This window comes from Hemibagrus wyckioides, linkage group LG08 (genome assembly GCF_019097595.1).
Source record: "Hemibagrus wyckioides isolate EC202008001 linkage group LG08, SWU_Hwy_1.0, whole genome shotgun sequence".
Classification (NCBI taxonomy): Eukaryota; Metazoa; Chordata; class Actinopteri; order Siluriformes; family Bagridae; genus Hemibagrus; species Hemibagrus wyckioides.
Window position 1 is genome coordinate 9,757,753 of NC_080717.1, and position 21,170 is coordinate 9,778,922.

General features: G+C 39.1%; 2 pseudogenes; one reads left to right on the forward strand and one right to left on the reverse strand.

The window, feature by feature from the left end:
• Nucleotides 1–910: 910 nt before the first annotated feature.
• On the forward strand, nt 911–1,029 carry LOC131358506 (5S ribosomal RNA; annotated as a pseudogene).
• Nucleotides 1,030–15,891: 14,862 nt separating this feature from the next.
• On the reverse strand, nt 15,892–16,010 carry LOC131358492 (5S ribosomal RNA; annotated as a pseudogene).
• Between the last annotated feature and the right edge of the window lie 5,160 nt (nt 16,011–21,170).

Here is a 21,170-nt window from a genome sequence, read left to right on the forward strand (position 1 = left end):
TCTGAATGAAAAAAATCCTTACAGGATTTACAGGAAATTCAGGTATTAAAATTCAGGTTGAAAAAAATTCAGGTCTTAACATCCGGGCTATTACAGGAAGAGCAATGGATTGCCGATTTCTCGGCCCGTGTCGCAGTGCACTTTAAAGTGTACATCCTGCTCCCTGTGTAGTTCACTTCGCGGGGAATCACTTTGCTCATAATTAACCTGCAGCTTTTTAAAGTGTTTTTAAGTAAGCTAAACTAACAAAAAATAAGTAAAGCCAAAAAGTAACTGAGGTCCAATCATTTATTTTATAGTAACAGTGTACCAAAACATTTGGAACATTAACAAGTAGTTTCTTTAAGGATGATGGGAAAACTAGAGAAAACTGCTGTCAGCAGAGCTGTGACATCCATGATGTCCTGACAAATATTAACAACATAGTGTGCTTTCTGTGCCTTTGTGTGCAGTGCAAAGAAAAAAAAGGCATGCGGCTCTCGTAGTTTTAGCGGCTTTTAAACTGTTGATCTGAATTGTTTTTAACGCAAAAAATTGAAGCAAGCAAAGTATTTGTGGATGAAGTGGTAATAGTCTGTTCTCAGTCACCTTTCTTTCTCTTTCTTTATCTTATGTGTTATTTAAAGTGATTAAGAAGTCGTATATGTGGCATTAAAATAAAGCAAGAAGCTGAGATACAACGTGCCTGTTTAAATATTTGGAGAAATTAAGCGGAGTAACATGACATTAAGTGGTAGGAATCCCAAGAGGTGAAGAGCCATGTGTTTGTGTGTGTGTTGCAGGAGGTGAGACAGAAATGTTAGTTTAGATGAAGAGGTTGTTCTCTCTGTACAACAGCAAATTAGGAAGTGAGAGAAAGGTGTTGTCTACGTCATACACTATAAAGAGCCGGTAGTGCGGGTCATCTCTCGCTTACAGCCACACCACCCTGAGAACGCCTGATCTCGTCTGATCTCAGAAGCTATGCAGGGTTTGACCTGGTTAGAAGTTGGAGGGTAGACCTCCTGGGAATACCAGGTGCTGTAAGCTTTTTCACCCCCACCTTTACAAGTAATATGAAGCAGGTAATAGCATGACACCAGGTGGATGTATTAACAGCTATAGATAATTGATCAGGTTTAACTGTATAAGGACATTTTTATTTCCACTTTAGGGTTCTTTGCACTGATGAGCACAATAATGAGTTTGAGGTGTTGACTTGGCCCCCAAATTCCTCAGATCTCAGTCCAATCCTGCATCTGTGGGATGTGCTGGACAAACAAGTCCAATTAATGGAGGTCCCACCTTGCAACTTACAGGACTTTAAGGATCTGCTGCTAACATCTTAGGGCCAGATACCACAGCACACCTTCAGAGATCTAGTGGAGTCCCTGCCTCGTTGGGTCAGGGCTGTTTTAGCAGCAAAAGGGGGATCAACCCAATATTAGGCAGGTGGTCATAATGTTATGTCTGATTGGTGCCAGAATAAATGAAGTAGCTACCAGAATAAATTTTTGGATTATTGGAAGTGTAAGGATCTGAGCAAATTGACATGGGCCAGATTGTAATGGTTAGATGACTTGGTCAGAGCATCTCCAGAAGGTGTTGATTTGGCCTTCAAATTCCCCAGATCTCAATCCAACAGACCATCTGTGGGCTGTGCTAGACAAACAAGTCTGATTCATTGAGGTCCCACCTCCCAGCTTACAAGACTTGAAGGATCTGCTGCTAATATCTTGGTGCCAGATGCCACAGCACACCTTCAGAGGTGTTGTGGAGTCCATGGCTCGAGGGGTCAGAGCTGTTTTTGGTGGAGGATCTACAGAGTATTACGCCTGTGTTTTTTATGTTGAAGCTGATCGCTGTATGCATGATAAATATGTGTATAAATAATATGTCATGACAAATTTATAACCTCATGAAAAAGCTAAATAAACCATAGGTAATTTCCTGCTTGCTGTTGACCACATTCACAAAAGATGCCTTGGTGAAAATATTATAATTATGAGGTGAAAACACATGTAATTATAACATGAACTCTTTAGAAGCTAGGAGAGATTTCCAAATAATAATAATAATAATAATAATAATAATAATAATAATAATAATAATAATAATAATAATAATTCCCCTACTATGAATGTGCCACCTACAGCAGACAGTAAGGTTTAAGGAGTAATTTTGCATCAGTAAAAACTTCAGCTCTATACACAGAAAATCACAGATTGTTGGTTTCTACAATTACAATCTATAATCAGACTTTTCTACAGGCTGGCTCTCTTAAATTTGTGTAGGCTATAAAAATCTGAATTTTGTTATTTTTCATTTTTCACATTTTAGTGAATAACTCACAGTTTCAGTCATTCTTTAAAAAGGATTATTATATATTTACATTAATGAGAAATTCATTTTGTGTGTTTGGGTTGCTTTTTAAAGGAACACTGTATATTAATGAATAGAAATGATCAGAATGAGGCTTCAATAGATGCTAATAAAATATTTTTATTGACTTCATCTATATAGACACTACACTAAAAGAAAAAACTATTTACAGATATAGAACTATTTACAGATGATATATAAGATAAGAGGGATATCTACAAAGAGGGATGAGGGGGTAATTGGGGTGGTGGGATTGATATGGGAAAAGATACAAATTCTATACAGGCTAAAGATGATGTCCTTAAGTCCTGCAGACCTGTTAAAAAAGAAAAGACAGATTTAAATACAGTGTTAGCTAAAATATAACAAAATTTATTTATACCTACCTGTGGAGAAAATATCTAAAAAGTTGAAATGGAGCTGCAGAAAGAAAAAAAATTACATTACATATATATTACTTTACATGTGGCAGATCTTTGATATTTTAACTAATATATATATACAGTAATATGTTTAATATATGTATGTATAATATGTATGCATGATTTTATGCAATGTCCCGGACTTGGTTTCTGTTCCTCAGAGACGGACGCGAGTACGGTGTTTGACGCTGTCTGCGGGAAGAGTAACAGAAAACAATGCGCTGCTGTCGGTGGCAATAAACACTTGGTGCAGGAGCACATGGTGCATATGCAAATTGTCCATAAGCACTTGGTGGATAAGCACTTGGTGCATAAACAAGTGGTCCAGAAGCAAATGGTCCATAAGCATTTGGTGGAAAAGCAAATGGTCCATAAGCGCTTGGTGGATTAGCGCTTGGTGCATAAGCACTTGGTGGAATAACATGTGGCTCATATGCACTTGGTGGATATGAAAGACACTTTTCTAAAAGACACTTTTCTCTTTGTACAGTCTGCCAATCAGGCAATCAGCCATAAGGGAAGCAATTGAATGAACGGAGGTGTATGAATTTGCATTTTGCATCTCAGCATTTTGAGATATTACAACAAATCTGAGAAAAATGATAGTGAAGATTAAAAATTAGTGACTAAATTTCTGTCTCTGTTTACATCACTGCCCACACAGCCTGCCGCCATCTGATCAACTGGCGCTTGGAGCAAGATCCCACCAAAAGACCAAGCCTGAAGCAGATCAGTAAACATGGGTGGTTCACAGAAGCCATTCAGGTTAGCCAGGTAAAACATCAGATCTAATTAAAATGAACTAACACAGAATATGATCCAGATCACATGGATTGTACTAGAACCCTACTGCATTCTTCCACAATAAAGTATTATGTAATTTTATTTTCATGACAATTGAACAAGAAATCAGATAAGGAAACATTATCTTCTACAATACTCTATATTAATTTAAACATGTTTTTATTCCACAGATGATGAATTGGCCGTGTTGGATCAGACCATCAGCACCCAACAAATTCTAATTACTAATTATAATTACAAATAAATTATAATTCCTGTAAATATATTCTTGTAAATAAATTTGAATTCCTGTAAATATATTCCTGTAAATGAATTTGAATATCTGTAAATAAATTCCTGTAAATAAATTAGGAACCTTATACCTGAGTGGCTGCTGTTTGCTTTCATTCAATATCATCATATTTATGATCTTCTGCTTGGAGCCGTCTGCATTTATGACTCAACGTCTGCTGCTGTGGATGAACACACATGGATAGCTTAAAAATCTGCACTTCCCATCAACAGTTCATGCCCAAATCTCACCGTTGCTTCAGTCGATGATCTTATATGAATATAATGTAGACTTGAATTTAAAACCTTCTGCTGTAATCATGAAAACTGAGCTCATCCTGAGATTCTTATTCACAATATACTCATACTGCAAATCCTTTTAAATATACATAGAACTGTTTATATTATTCAATTGTATATGTTTCATTATATACTGTATCATATACATTGATCAGGCATAACATTATGACCACCTGCTTAATATTGTGTTGGTCCCCCTTTTGCTGCCAAAACAGCCCTGACCTATCGAGGCATGGACTCCACTAGATCCCTGAAGGTATGCTGTGGTATCTGGCACCAAGATGTTAGCAGCAGATCCTTAAAGTCCTGTAAGTTGCAAGGTGAGGCCTCCATGGATCGGACTTGTTTGTCCAGCACATCCCACAGATGCTGGACTGGATTGAGATCTGGGGAATTTGGAGGCCAGGTCAACACCTCAAACTCATTTTTGTGCTCATCAAACCATTCCTGAACCATTTGGGCTTTGTCGCACGGTGCATTATGTCGGAGAAAATTATATGCTTAGCTTTAAAATAGCAATACCCTGCTTATCAGTAGTGTTTACCTATCCAAAATATTTAGCTATTGACTAGTAGCTGGCTTTGATTAATGCAAATTTATAATAATCATGTATAACCTTTATAATAATCATGCAAAACCATTAATATTAGTATACTGGTGTAATAACCACACTGAGACAGGAAGAAGGAAAGAGAAATTTATTGAAACATTAGGAGTTACAGCTCAGTCAGTCAGCCTATCCAGTGGGATCAGTGGGACCGGAGGGTCAGCTGTAGAAGAAGGGACGTCAGGTTCCTGAGGAGAAGTGGGAGAGTAATCAGTGGGAGAAACTGGAGGCGAATAGACAGGAGAAGATTGGGGAATATTGTGAATACTGTAAAGCAAAGGCACAAAGCCAGGAGAACGTTGGGGAACATCAGGAGAGTTAGGAGGTGAAGAAGAGTCAGAGGAAGAATCATCAGAAGAGATCTCAATAGTCTGGATGCCTTGAGAGGTAGCGCGTGTCCAATGCCAGTAGAGGGTCTGAGTAGACTGATCACAGGTTTTGGGGTGAAATTGGGTGCTCTGATCGAGACAGAGGGCATCTCTCACGATATAGTGAGTAAGGTGAGAGGACTCGGGGATGGAGGTGTCAGATAGGTGTTCCAGGAAACCAGTAAGCTCAATAGCCAGGCAAGACAGCCGATACTGGCGACAGCGTCACAGAGCACCCCTGGGACTTCTTCGGAAGATAGCACGGCAGGCTGACTGAGCTAGAAGGAAAAATAGGGATGAGTGAGGTGCATATCGTGTGACTATGTAATCTTAAATAAAGCTTAGCAGACAATAAGAGTGAAACGCTTAAAAGCTCAAGGCCCAGGATATGCACTAAGGCAAGAGGAAACAGTGTGTGCGGTGAGCCAGGTTACTGTGACAGGACAGTGGTAGGCTGTTAGGGCAGTGTGACTTGGTCTATGGTAGTGAAGAGCATTGGCGGGAAGGATATGAGACAGCATAATGGCAAGGCTTACTTAAAAAATAGAAACGCATCTAACTTAGATCAAGCAGATAAAGAAATGTCAATATGACACAGAGGAGAGGTCAGGGTACTTACACATAGTTGTGGAAGGCAGCGTGTGAGGTCGGGATGATCCGAGGAAGCAGCTTGGGAGGTTGTGGTCAAATGAAGTTGATAAGGAAGCAGCGCTTATAAGTAAGTGCAATTTTTTCTTGAAAATTGCTGACTTAGCCTGAAAACAAGGGAAACTTGAGAGGAGGAAAAATTGACATCATCAAGGGGAGGATGATATTAATTTAGGGGCGGTATCGGTACAAGTAGGAAAATAATGGGAAATGGCAAAAGTATGTAAATTAAGGAAGGAGGGACTAAAGTAGCCATACATTGAAAATAATGGGAAATTGCTGGAAATATTTAAATATTGGGGTATAAGTAGTATAAGTAGAGGGGAATTTCTCAGGGATTTTAAAAACCAGCTGCTCTCTTCATAAATGCATGTTGTTGACTGCATGGCTGAATAAAGAAACCTGCTTCTTCTCATCTGCTGACTGAGATCTCCTTTATTTTGGCTAAGTTTTTATAGTTTATTGAGTTCATTGGGTAAGATTATGGAAAGCTAAGAGAAATAGACACAATCTAAAAATTCCACCCGGTGATATGTCCACTCGGAGGGGGCTCTGAGTTCCGACAATTACCCTGCTGAAAGAGGCCACAGTCATCAGGGAATACCGTTTCCATGAAAGGGTGTACATGGTCTGCAACAATGCTTAGGTAGGTGGAACGTGTCAACATCCACATGGATGGCAGGACCCAAGGTTTCCCAGCAGAACATTGCCCAAAGCATGACACTGCCTCAAATCCTTACACACGTCCATTTTTCCTGCTTCTAACACATCAGCTTTGAGGACAAAATGTTCACTTACTGCCTAATATATCCCACCCACTAACAGTTGAGTGAATTGTACTCAAAGCATTAAATTTTAAATGTTCTAATATAAGATACACAAATTTGTATGGTCCTATCAAGCTGACAAACACATGAACATGATGAACAGGACATGTGACTTTGCATGCTTAAATGATGTACAGCTGTTATCACTTAGGGTGTACTCACTTTTGTTGCTTTTGTTATATATATTTATTTGTTACACCAAGATGCAAAGATGCAGCATTAAGGGAGATGACACGGCGGAAACATAATTTAAACATAATATTTATTATAACAAAAATTAAGCAAAACATAATCAGGACATCAGTAGGTAACTTGAATCAAAATGCAAAGGAATACAAAACATAACATAACGCCACAAAATTGGAGCGCAGCTCTGGCAAACTGCCCAAGAAACAGCGGAGATTTCAGGCAATTCTGACAATACTGACTGACCACAAGAACTCTCTCAGTGCAGTACGATCATGTGACAGTCACGTGACTAGCCGATGCTTAAGTATTCACTATTTCAGGCTAGTTAAGCAATGACAGCAAATGGCTTTTGCTTGAAAAGAAAAAGAAAAAAGAACCTTCACCAGATTTAAACCATTCATGGCTTAGGATGTCTTCAAATGCGGGCCGACATTCAGGTTCCAAGTCCAGGCACCAATTTATCAGATTGTGGCAACCTGTGTGCAGTGATGAGATATTATAGCTAGCGCTTTGACATTTAGATAGATATTAATATTATTCAAAAATCAATTCATCTTGTAATGCCAGTTTCACAAACTTCAGCAGTTCTAAATGGTGATGCTTCTACATTTCCTCACCTTCAGACACGCCGGGAGCGAAGTACATCTTCCTGTAAAAGATGTCGTCCTCATTATGGAAGGGCATGTGTCTGCAGACCAGGTAAAAAAGGAGAACTCCCAGACTCCAAATGGTGGCAGGATATCCGAAATACTCTCCATCGCACACCCACTCAGGTGGAGAGATACTCCAAGTTCCTGAGCAAAAAAGAGAGAAGGAGCACCGTCAGCACTGTTGAAACTTCACTTCGTTCTCTTTGATTCTGTCTCCTACCTATTATGCACTTACCTTCATATTCTGTGTAGGGCGTGTCAGAGAGCAGAGCTCCACAGCCAAAGTCGATTAACTTCACATCCAGCGTGTCAGGGTTGACAACAGTGACGAGCGGCTTTAACCACCTGGCTCATGATTTTCTGAGCCAGTGCGTCTGACAATCTGCCGTCGTGATGTTTAAGGAACTGCTGGAGGTCCATGCATGGGCTGGGTCGCTCCAGGACCAAGATGTAGCAATCGGACATCTCGAACCATTCAATCAACTCCAGCACATTGTCACAAGGAAGCGGCTTGGAGACCTTTTTCATTAGTGCAACTTCCAGGGGAAGGCTGCTTGTTTCTCCAGGCTGAAATACGAACAGATACAGTTAGTCCTGGACTGGAGCGAATTCTTCTAAACTACTGAATCAGAGATGATACAATACGAAGGTATGAACTGGTAATGATTCAGATATCTATTATGGATGATAGGGAATACAATCTGAATGTGAACTCTAAGTTGAAGGTAAGTAGTTTAGGATTATTTTAGTAGGACTGAGTAAACGGACACATCATTTGGTCTATCAGGTGGGTGTTATTTGGACTCTATGTCGTCTCTGCAGAAGAATCTCAGAAGTAGAAGTTTACTTACAATGGTGATGAATTTATCTTCTGGTTTTTTCTCCACATATTTCAGTGCAACCTGTTCAGACATAAAGAAACATGCACATTCTTATTGTAAAACATGAACAGAACATATACAATTCATAATTTCTACAGAGTTGTGATCAGAAATAAAATGAATCTATTCCAATAGGCTTCAGACTGGCTTAGCCTCATACTCCCATTTTGCCAACAGTTTGCTGCAATTCTCACTTTGCAGATGATTGACACTAAATAATGCGGTTTCTTTACGTTGACTGAACACACAACTGAATCAGACCAATTTTCAGCATTTGCTGAAGATTAAACATTTAAATACGTCACAGTGGTACCAGTTACATAGTTCAGTTACTAAACAGTTCCCTGCAAAATCTATGATTTTTTAACTCAGCTGTTTTGACATAGTGTGTTTTATTTTTGCCCCAGACAATCAGGCAAGTGTTATTGTTTAACCCTGGGATTGTCCCTCAGGGACATCGATCATTTTTCAAACGCTTAACAATGGTTACTAAGTGCAAATGGACTGTAGATGTCATGCACAGTCTAATGACCTGCTTGCCATCAGCATTACGGATTCCCGCACGGACTGTCCCGAAGCCTCCTTCACCCAGCATCTCTCCCGGGGTGTACAACGACTCAAACACCTCTGTTAAACAAACAGACCATCATTCAAATCAAGCTGAAATAAGAAAATCTGCAGAAAAGTTATACATTCACTAGCAACACATTACAGCAACATTTTTGGAAATGGTGGATTCTAACATACCCCATGGCGTGATGATGTTCTCAGGAAGAGGACACAGGTTCTGTACCTGAAAAAAATATTGTACATACTTAATTCACACGTCATAAATCATACTGGATATGCCTAATATTTGATTGCATGTAATGCAAACACATCTTCAGAAATGAATTAAACAGAAACAGCCTTCACTTTCCTAGAATAGAAGAGTGAAATGAACGTGTTCTACATATTTCTTAGCGTTATTTTTGAGCTGAACATTTCTATAGCCACAGATTACTTTGTGTGTTAATGGGTTGTTAGCTTTACTTCTAGATGATCTCATTGAAAACTATTTTATCAAGGATAATCTCTTTTATTTTGAACCTCTATGTGATTAGATTTGTGTAATCTCATATAATCAGGTAAGCACACCAATCTCTGTTACTGAGATTTCTGTTACAAGCCATGTAATCTGGACTAGTATAGCATGTTTCTGCTCGATATATTAATTAATATGATTCATTTATTGTGAAAGGCAAGTTTTCCAACATTACTATACATATCTAAACTTGATGTGTTTGGACTTTCTCACCTTCGGACAGGTCGTTAGCAAAGTGCAAGTCCCGGGCAACGATGTCCTTCTCGCACCAGAAGGGCAGTTCTCCACATACCATGTCAAACAGTAGAACTCCCAGACTCCAGACGGTAGCATGATCACCCATATACTCACCCTCACATATCCACTCAGGTGGGAAGTAAGCTCTAGTTCCTGAGTGAAAAAGACAGAAGGAGCAACGTCACAAAAATGGTTCTCCACTGCATGTTTTTATTCTTTCCAAGACCTATGATGTGCTTACCTGCATAATATCTGTAGGGGGTGTCCTGCAGCAAATCACCACATGTTGATGAGAATATTCTCCAGCTTGATGTCCAGCATCAGGATCTTACTGCTGGATCTTACTGCTGGATCTTACTGCTTACTGCTCCATCTGGATCTTACTGCTGTAATAGATGGATACCGATTATTGAACATACACCTTGACCAGCTGATGATATGTTTCCAAACATTCCTGCTGAATGTTCAGTTTGTGTGTGTGTGTGTGTGTGTGTGTGTGTGTGTGTGTGTGTGTTATCTCAGAGGAGAAATAAGCACTCACCTCATCAGAGGACCCGGAAAAGAGATGTTCTCCCCATCAGACAGGTAGTTGTCATCACCCTGTAAGAGGTTGCTTTCTCTCTCATGATGAGGAATTTGAACAGCAGGGTTGCTCTGCATTTTCTTGTCCACTGTCATTTTTGTTAATTTTGTTATTAACTGTGGAACACCATAAATACATTTGGTTATTTATTTATTTGCTTTTTATATAATTCAACTTGTGTTTAAATTATTTTGTCCACCTCTGGACGAATTCATCAGACTCGCAGATGATATTTGCTTAAAGTAATATACGTTCTACCATTGAAAAAAAAAAAATGCCGATTCATCAATTTTTTATAGTCAGATGTGAGTGAGGACATAAAAAGACTTTCTGATATGTAATTTCAATACAAAACAATTTCACTGAATAGCAGTTAGGGGATATACACTGATCAGGCATAACATTATGACCACTGACAGGTGAAGTGATTATCTCCTCATCATGGTACCTCTTCATGGGTGGGATATATTAGGCAGCACGTGAACATTCTGTCCTCAAAGTTGATGTTAGAAGCAGGAAAAATGGGCAAGCGTAAGGATTTGAGTGAGTCTGACAAGGGACAAACTGTGATGGCTAGACGACTGGATCAGAGCATCTCCAAAACTGTAGCTCTTGTGGGGTGTTCCCGGTCTGCAGTGGTCAGTATCTATTAAAAGTGGTCTATGGAAGGAGCAGTGGTGAACCGGTGACAGGGTCATGATTGGACAAGGTTCACTGATGCACGTGGGGAGCGAAGGCTGGCCTGTGTGATCCGATCCAACAGACGAGCTACTGTTGCTCAATTTGCTGAAGTTAATGCTGGTTCTGATAGAAAGGTGTCAATACACAGTGCATCAGTTTGTTGTGTATGGGGCTGCATAGCCACAGACCAGTCAGGGTGTCCATGAGACCCCAGGAACTCCCTACCACAATAGGTTCATGATCAAGGTATGGAACAGTAGAAAACATCACCCGACAGAAACTCAAAAATACAATTCTTTATTACAATCAAGGGATACAGGAAAGAATAAAAAAATAACCAGGGTCCAAAGTCCATGCTCAGTAGCAGTCCGGAGTTAAAACAGTCTCAGCCTGGCATCAGAAATCACAGGCACCGTCCTTTTACCCTCAGTTCCCCAATAAAGGCCATGGGAATGGTGATGCTGATGCTGGAGACAGCACTTAATATCCACACAGATCTTTCAGTCTACTCAATAACACTAGTATACCCTAAAAAATCAAATCGGCCGATCTAATCATTTATTTAATAAAATCATCCAACCCCGCTATCCAGTCTGGTGTAGTCATGCGCAGAAGAATCCCGTCAGTGTTCGCTCTCGTCTCGCAGCACGCGCAGTAGACTCCCGCAAACATCCATCCACCCATCACGCGTGCTGCTCGCCCACGGTGCTCCACGAACCGATAACCCTTCCGGCATTACTGCCACGCTGTATACAGAGCACTCCTTATTGGAAACGCTGGCGCAGAATCATCTCCATCTCCATCTCCATCTCCTCCTCCTCCTCCTCCTCCTCCTCCTCCTCTCGTTAAGCCAGTTCCATTTCCGCTCACACGGTGCTGCCACTTCACACCTGTCCCCAATCACAACTGCTCTTTTATAGAAAAGCACTCTAACTCCGTCGTCCAATCCCATCGTTAGTCCAATTAATTTAAATAAGCATGTGTCTTGGAATACTGCCTACAAACAGAAAAAGAAAATACACAGCAACCCACACAAAAGCAAAACAACCCAAAGCAAACGCATGCACAAAAAAAGCACATATACACAAACACAAAACAAAACACCATGCAACACAACCAACTCTCTCCCCATCACACTAACAGGAGCGTTAATATGTCTCTGTTTGCTCGAACGTCCGATATAGATCATGATAGGCAAGAAATACAACAATAAATCAATGGTCAGTGCTTAATACTTTCAGTATGTGAGTGTCTTTCAGGTTGTTTGCTTAACGTTGACGTCATCAGGGTGACAGCGTCATCAGGCCCCAGCGTCACGAGAAAAAAACGCTTTGAGATTTAAACCAATACAAATTGAAACAGTAACAACGTCATTCAGCGACTTTCAAATCAACGGCATTCAGAGACTTTCAAGAGAAGAGATCGTGGATTGACTTTCTCCTGAGGACTACTACAACTACAGCAAAGAAGAAGAAGAAGAAGAAGAGATCGTGGACTGAATTTCTCCCGAGGATCACCAACGAAGACGAGGATGAACTACCACCACTACAGCGAGGAGCCTTGCGACGCGATCATCGAGGCTGGAGGCGTTTATTTCCCGGTGCACCAGCAGGCGATGTTGGACTTGAGCCCAACATTTTTCAGGTAAGGTTAAAAAATCACCACAGAGAAAAAGTGCTATCTACAGATTACCCTCGCTAACTGTTTCTTAGCTCGTGTTTTATCGCTGATTTTGAGCTTATACTAATGTTAGGAGTGTCATTTTTTGTGCTTGTCGCTGTCATAATTATAATGATGAACTTTTTCAACTTTAATAATGCTGGAGATCAATACGGCTAAATCGCCGATTCCCGTTTACTCACTACGCGTTTGTCCCAACAAAAAGACTCGACCTGAGAGCCTGAACTTTGTTTATTTTAATACATACATATTGGAGTAACTCATAGTTTTTGTCTTTTTTTTCTATATATTTCAGTGATCTGTTCGCAAAGGGCCCCACTGAATTCTCGGTGTACACCGTCCATAATGTGTCTGTGAACATCATGAGGTCCATCATCCAGTATGCTTACTCCAAGAAGATAAACATCACGCGGAGAAACGTGAAGGATCTGTTGGCGGCAGCTGAATACCTGTCCGTGAGCGACATTGTTCAGCTCTGCAAACAGTTTCCGGAGAAGCAGCACTGTGAAGAGGACAGCTGTGACACGACGGAATCGCCTGCTACCCACTTCTGGCCTGATGTTCCACCATGGGAGAGGAGCCTGCTGTACAAGCTTGGTGTTTTTCCACCAAGTGCATATGAGCCAAATGCCAGTCCACCAAGTGCATATGAGCCAAATGCCAGTCCACCAAGTGCATATGAGCCAAATGCCAGTCCACCAAGTGCATATGAGCCAAATGCCAGTCCACCAAGTGCATATGAGCCAAATGCCAGTCCACCAAGTGCATATGAGCCAAATGCCAGTCCACCAAGTGCATATGAGCCAAATGCCAGTCCACCAAGTGCTTATGAGCCAAATGCCAGTCCACCAAGTGCATATGAGCCAAATGCCAGTCCACCAAGTGCTTATGCACCAAGCGCTAATGGACCAAATGCTTATGGACCATTTGCTTATGGACCAAATGCTTATGGACCATTTGCTTTTCCACCAAGCACTTATGGACCATTTGCTTCTGGACCATTTGCTTCTGGACCATTTGCTTATGGACCAAATGCTTATGGACCAAATGCTTATGGACCATTTGCTTCTGGACCAAATGCTTATGGACCATTTGCTTATGGACCATTTGCTTATGGACCAAATGCTTCTGGACCAAGCGCTTATGGACCATTTGCTTTTCCACCAAATGCTTATGGACCATTTGCTTCTGGACCATTTCTTTATGCACCAAGTGCTTATGCACCAAGCACTCATGGACAATTTGCATATGCACCATGTGCTCCTGCACCAAGTGTTTATTGCCACCGACAGCAGCGCATTACTTTCTGTTACTCTTCCCGCAGACAGCGTCAAACACCGTACTCGCGTCCGTCTCTGAGGAACAGAAACCAAGCTGGCACATTGCATGAAATCATGCATACATATACATATACTTACACATATTAAACCTATTACTGTATATATATTAGTTTAAATATCAAAGATCTGCCACATGTAAAGTAATATATATGTAATGTGATTTTTTTTCTTTCTGCAGCTCCATTTCAACTTTTTAGATATTTTCTCCACAGGTAGGTATAAATAAATTTTGTTATATTTTAGCTAACACTGTATTTAAATCTGTCTTTTCTTTTTTAACAGGTCTGCAGGACTTAAGGACATCATCTTTAGCCTGTATAGAATTTGTATCTTTTCCCATATCAATCCCACCACCCCAATTACCCCCTCATCCCTCTTTGTAGATATCCCTCTTATCTTATATATCATCTGTAAATAGTTCTATATCTGTAAATAGTTTTTTCTTTTAGTGTAGTGTCTATATAGATGAAGTCAATAAAAATATTTTATTAGCATCTATTGAAGCCTCATTCTGATCATTTCTATTCATTAATATACAGTGTTCCTTTAAAAAGCAACTCAAACACACAAAATGAATTTCTCATTAATGTAAATATATAATAATCCTTTTTAAAGAATGACTGAAACTGTGAGTTATTCACTAAAATGTGAAAAATGAAAAATAACAAAATTCAGATTTTTATAGCCTACACAAATTTAAGAGAGCCAGCCTGTAGAAAAGTCTGATTATAGATTGTAATTGTAGAAACCAACAATCTGTGATTTTCTGTGTATAGAGCTGAAGTTTTTACTGATGCAAAATTACTGCTTAAACCTTACTGTCTGCTGTAGGTGGCACATTCATAGTAGGGGAATTATTATTATTATTATTATTATTATTATTATTATTATTATTATTATTATTATTATTATTATTATTATTATTATTATTATTTGGAAATCTCTCCTACCTTCTAAAGAGTTCATGTTATAATTACATGTGTTTTCACCTCATAATTATAATATTTTCACCAAGGCATCTTTTGTGAATGTGGTCAACAGCAAGCAGGAAATTACATATGGTTTATTTAGCTTTTTCATGAGGTTATAAATTTGTCATGACATATTATTTATACACATATTTATCATGCATACAGCGATCAGCTTCAACATAAAAAACACAGGCGTAATTCTCCTGTAGATCCTCCACCAAAAACAGCTCTGACCCCTCGAGCCATGGACTCCACAACACCTCTGAAGGTGTGCTGTGGCATCTGGCACCAAGACATTAGCAGCAGATCCTTCAAGTCTTGTAAGCTGGGAGGTGGGACCTCAATGAATCAGACTTGTTTGTCTAGCACAGCCCACAGATGGTCTGTTGGATTGAGATCTGGGGAATTTGAAGGCCAAATCAGCACCTTCTGGAGATGCTCTGACCAAGTCATCTAACCATTACAATCTGGCCCATGTCAATTTGCTCAGATCCTTACACTTCCAATAATCTTAATTTATTCTGGTAGCTACTTCATTTATTCTGGCACCAATCAGACATAACATTATGACCACCTGCCTAATATTGGGTTGATCCCCCTTTTGCTGCTAAAACAGCCCTGACCCAACGAGGCATGGACTCCACTAGATCTCTGAAGGTGTGCTGTGGTATCTGGCCCTAAGATGTTAGCAGCAGATCCTTAAAGTCCTGTAAGTTGCAAGGTGGGACCTCCATTAATTGGACTTGTTTGTCCAGCACATCCCACAGATGCTGGATTGGACTGAGATCTGAGGAATTTGGGGGTCAACACCTCAAACTCATTATTGTGCTCATCAGTGCAAAAAGTGCACTGAAAAGTGTTTCCCTAAAGTGGAAATAAAAATGTCCTTATACAGTTAAACCTGATCAATTATCTATAGCTGTTAATACATCCACCTGGTGTCATGCTATTACCTGCTTCATATTACTTGTAAAGGTGGGGGTGAAAAAGCTTACAGCACCTGGTATTCCCAGGAGGTCTACCCTCCAACTTCTAACCAGGTCCAACCCTGCATAGCTTCTGAGATCAGACGAGATCAGGCGTTCTCAGGGTGGTGTGGCTGTAAGCGAGAGATGACCCGCACTACCGGCTCTTTATAGTGTATGACGTAGACAACACCTTTCTCTCACTTCCTAATTTGCTGTTGTACAGAGAGAACAACCTCTTCATCTAAACTAACATTTCTGTCTCACCTCCTGCAACACACACACAAACACATGGCTCTTCACCTCTTGGGATTCCTACCACTTAATGTCATGTTACTCCGCTTAATTTCTCCAAATATTTAAACGGGCACGTTGTATCTCAGCTTCTTGCTTTATTTTAATGCCACATATACGACTTCTTAATCACTTTAAATAACACATAAGATAAAGAAAGAGAAAGAAAGGTGACTGAGAACAGACTATTACCACTTCATCCACAAATACTTTGCTTGCTTCAATTTTTTGCGTTAAAAACAATTCAGATCAACAATTTAAAAGCCGCTAAAACTACGAGAGCCGCATGCCTTTTTTTCTTTGCACTGCACACAAAGGCACAGAAAGCACACTATGTTGTTAATATTTGTCAGGACATCATGGATGTCACAGCTCTGCTGACAGCAGTTTTCTCTAGTTTTCCCATCATCCTTAAAGAAACTACTTGTTAATGTTCCAAATGTTTTGGTACACTGTTACTATAAAATAAATGATTGGACCTCAGTTACTTTTTGGCTTTACTTATTTATTGTTAGTTTAGCTTACTTAAAAACACTTTAAAAAGCTGCAGGTTAATTATCGGCAAAGTGATTCCCCGCGAAGTGAACTACACAGGGAGCAGGATGTACACTTTAAAGTGCACTGCGACACGGGCCGAGAAATCGGCAATCCATTGCTCTTCCTGTAATAGCCCGGATGTTAAGACCTGAATTTTTTTCAACCTGAATTTTAATACCTGATTTTTTTCTGCCTGAATTTGTGAGGTTGAAAAACAATGAAGATTGTATTTTTTTTTTGTAAATGCTGTAAGGATTTTTTTCATTCAGATCAAATTGCAAATTGACAAGTTTTTATTCAGTTCATGTGATTCAATATGCTATTTTGCTTTCAGGAATTTTGGCACTATTATACTTCCATACCTCGTGAAAAAAAAAATGCATGTAAAAAAAAAATAAAACACAAATCACAGAATTGAAAACACAATTTAAAAAATAAAACAAACAAAAAAAGGACAAAACAAAAAACAGACATTTTTACTTACTAATTTTGCTTGGATGTTTGTTCTTTCTGCTACTTTTTGCTCGTCATTAAATTTTCTGTTTATTCACGCTTCACTTTTCTGAGTTTTATGCAGATTAAGTGGCGGGATAAAAGTCTGCATTGGTCCACTGCTTCTCAACCTACTGCCCTTCTCTAGCCAATCAGTAAAGTGACGTCACTGACTCTGCCGGTTAGTGTTTGAACCTGTCTTGAGTAAGTGAGAAGATGGGCGATTACACACAGCTACATGTAATCCATATCAATGTATACGTTAGTTAGATGCCTTAATTGCCCAAGGAATTAGTTGTAATATGTCTAAAATGGTCCTTAAATGTTCCAGTTGTTTTGTGCAGGTGTGGAGGACATGGTGCTTTCTTCCTAGAGGAGCAGAGTGTTGGGGTCGTGCTTACAAAGACTGAGTGGATGCTGTGGTCACAGTTTAGGACAGACATTGAACCAGACTCCCCACCCCGAATTAGTTTTAAACTGTGTGAGGCAAATTGTGGAATAAATCTGTTTTAATTACATTTATAGTATCACTCTACAATGCTTACATCTAATAACCCTAAATCCTTCTGCAGCTTTTATGGTGGCATGCAACTCCATAATGATGTTGATCTATCTCTAGCACACAGACAGAAATAAAGAGTCTAGAAATAATTTCTAATTTAAAGACTTATTTTCAGTTGACAGATTTTTGACTCTGACAAGAGGCCATTGTTATAATATGAATAAACATCTCTCCCTCTCTCTGGCATTAATATACAACATTAACAGTCACTACTTTAATAAACTTCATTTTCTTTCTTTCTTTTTTTCAATATAGACCAGAACTAGCAGTAACAGCCCTGGACACAGAATTATAAAAACTGCAGCAAGACACTACTGCAATGGGCAGAAACAGAAGTGCAGAGTCAAATACTTCAAAACCAAATCAAACAAATCAAACGTACATCTTTTATCAACAAGAACGCTACTGTAATGGCAGTCCTGAACATTCAGACTAAAGCTTTTATCTTTCCTGGTTTCTGGATGCAGTGTTTATTCTTCTTTTTCCACAGACAGTCTGCATCCTGAAACTATCAGGTAAAGAGCTATAAGTGTCATAAAAAGTAATACAGCAGACTTTCATATACTCATATAAAACTGCAAATCTAGCTATTATTAACGGTCATCTTGAAAATATTGCACGGGGAATCTATGCTTCAGTACAGCACCAGCATGCACTTGGCCATGTTCTGATCAGTGAATGTCCGTCTCTGATCCTGGTGCCCCTTGATCCTGTATCTGACTGACCTGAGCCTGTGGACACGGTGATACAGGACTCTGATTATGAGTCTGGGTTAATACAGTAACAATAACGCTATGCTAATGATGCTAATGATGGTATAATGATACACTTGTCCAGTTTATTTAAATATTCTTTAGCATAACAACAGGAGGTTTGACACCATACTACAATAGACACACACAAGAAGCTTTAAGCATATTAATTGACTCTATGCACGACTACCTCCGCGTTTTGTCTCAGTTGCTCCACAACTTCCAGTGCTGTGCCAGAAGTGTTTTTTACCCATCGTTTCAATGAGAGCTACCAACACGGCATTTTACACTCGCTGCATGCAAGAACTTCCACAGATATTACAGTGAACGATGTCCATCGAATTTTAAGATTAGCATCGGTCACTCCTTCAAGTAAAAAGGAGAAGGCCTTCAGATTGTATGTTTCCAGTTATATCGACCACTTTGAAGGTATGTGTTCTCAAGCTAACGAGCTAATGTACCTTAATGAACCTTTTTAAAATCTTCTGTTTTTAGTTTCACTAATGTTATGTTAATACGATCTGTATGACACTTTAAAGCTATAAATGTCACATTTTTCTGTTTCTGAAAAGCATCAGGTGACCGGAGAGATCAGCGTGAGGGTGACTTGTGTCAGATCTATGAGGAAGACAGAGAAGCCACAATGTTGTAAAGTTATTTATATTTATATGTTTACAGAAACACTGTATTAAAGTTATATATATTTAATAGTGTTTCAGTAACCATGTAAATATATATAACTTTAATAGTGTTTCTGTAAACATGTAAAGTCATTTATATTTACATGTTTACAGAAACGCTGTATCAAAGTTTTTTATATTTACATGTTTACAGAAATGCTGTATCAAAGCTATTTATTTACAGACACATTATTAAAAATGTTTACAATTACTCAACTGCGGTTGCGGGTCTGCGGTTGTGAGGCCGGTTGGATGTACTGCCAAATTCTCAGAAACGCCTTTGGAGACAGCTTATGGTAGAGAAATGAACATTCAATTCACGGGTGGTCAACAGCTCTGGTGGACATTCCTGCAGTCATCATGCCAATTGCACGCTCCCTCAAAACTTGCAACATCTGTGGCATTGTGCTGTGTGATAAAACTGCACATTTTAGAGTGGCCTTTTATTGTGTCCAGCCGAAGGCACACCTGTGCAATAATCATGCTGTCTAATCAGCACCTTGATATGCCACACCTGTGAGGTGGACGAATTATCTCGGCAAAGGAGAAGTGCTCACTAACACAGATTTAGACAGATTTGTGAACAATATTTGAGAGAAATAGGCCTTTTGTGTACATAGAAAAAGATACTTAGATCTTTGAGTTCAGCTCATGAAAAATGGGGGCAAAAATCTCCAGTATTGTTCTAGAATATAGAAAATAAATCCCTAAACAAAAAACACTGAATTAAAAGGTGTGTCCAAACTTTTGACTGGAAGTGTATATACATACATATACATTATATATATATATATCTATAAACATATATACACATATGTGAATAATACAAAAAATTCTCAATTATCAGAAATATTGACAGAAATAATCCATCAACTCAATTATTTGAGTGGATTACATCATGAAGTCCAATTAAGCAGATTTTTTTTAAATCAAAAATTGCTAATTTTTTCCCCCTTTCTTAAACCTTCAAAAAATTAGCCACTTAATCAGGCGTTGTTTGACCACAAGAAACACCGGTCCCGTTGCCTTATGGGATAGTATTTCTGTCGTGCAGCATCACGGTGGCAGAGCAGTAGGTCATCCTCTACTGCTGTATTTCTAGTCTACTGATTTAATAATACTGATCAAATCCACACTACACTGCTATACAGGCTTTGGTCTACTTTATAGCAGGGGAGGAGAGATTTGCTTTCACATGAAATTTGAAAAGTCTTGTGAGAGTCTCATTCAATTCAATTCAAGATTCAATTCAATTCAAGATTCAAGAAGCTTTATTGTCATTTCAACCACATAAAGCTGACGCAGTACATAGTGAATTGAAATAACGTTTCTCCTGGACTTGGTGCTACATAAACATACAACAACAAAGAGTTCAACACAAAAAAACAACACCACAGAGCTAGGACAGAAGTTAGTCTTAGCCACGTAAAGTGCACAGTGTGCAGCTAGGTGCAAACAGAGCATAGACAAGACAGTGCAAAAGACAATAAATACAAGAAAGACAACACAAAAAGAACACAGGACACTTAGCGCCGAAAAAGAAAGAAAAGAACATGTGTAATGGAATGTAAGTGAAATAAAATAAGATAAAATGAAATGATGTAAAAAAAAATATTGTGCAGCAGCGGTTGAGGTAGTGCAAATAGAAATAAACAAATACAACTATAGCAGCAGATGACAGGTGGAGGTAGTGCAATAAGTAATGAACAATATAAATTATGTGTGCGTGTGTGTGCGCATCCACACAGTCAAGAGAGAGAGTGTGTGTGTATATGTGTGTGAGAGAGACAGAGAGTTGTATACAGTTCAGTCCTGAGTGAGAGTGTGTGTGTGTGTGTGCTATTTTTATTAGTCATTATTCCAAATGATGTAATAATGATATAGTCTAGGACAGATATGTTACAAACTTGTTGTTTTAACCTGTTTAGAAACATTGTATAAAGAGATAAAATGTATAGTATTAGAAAAAAAAATAAGAAAAAGCA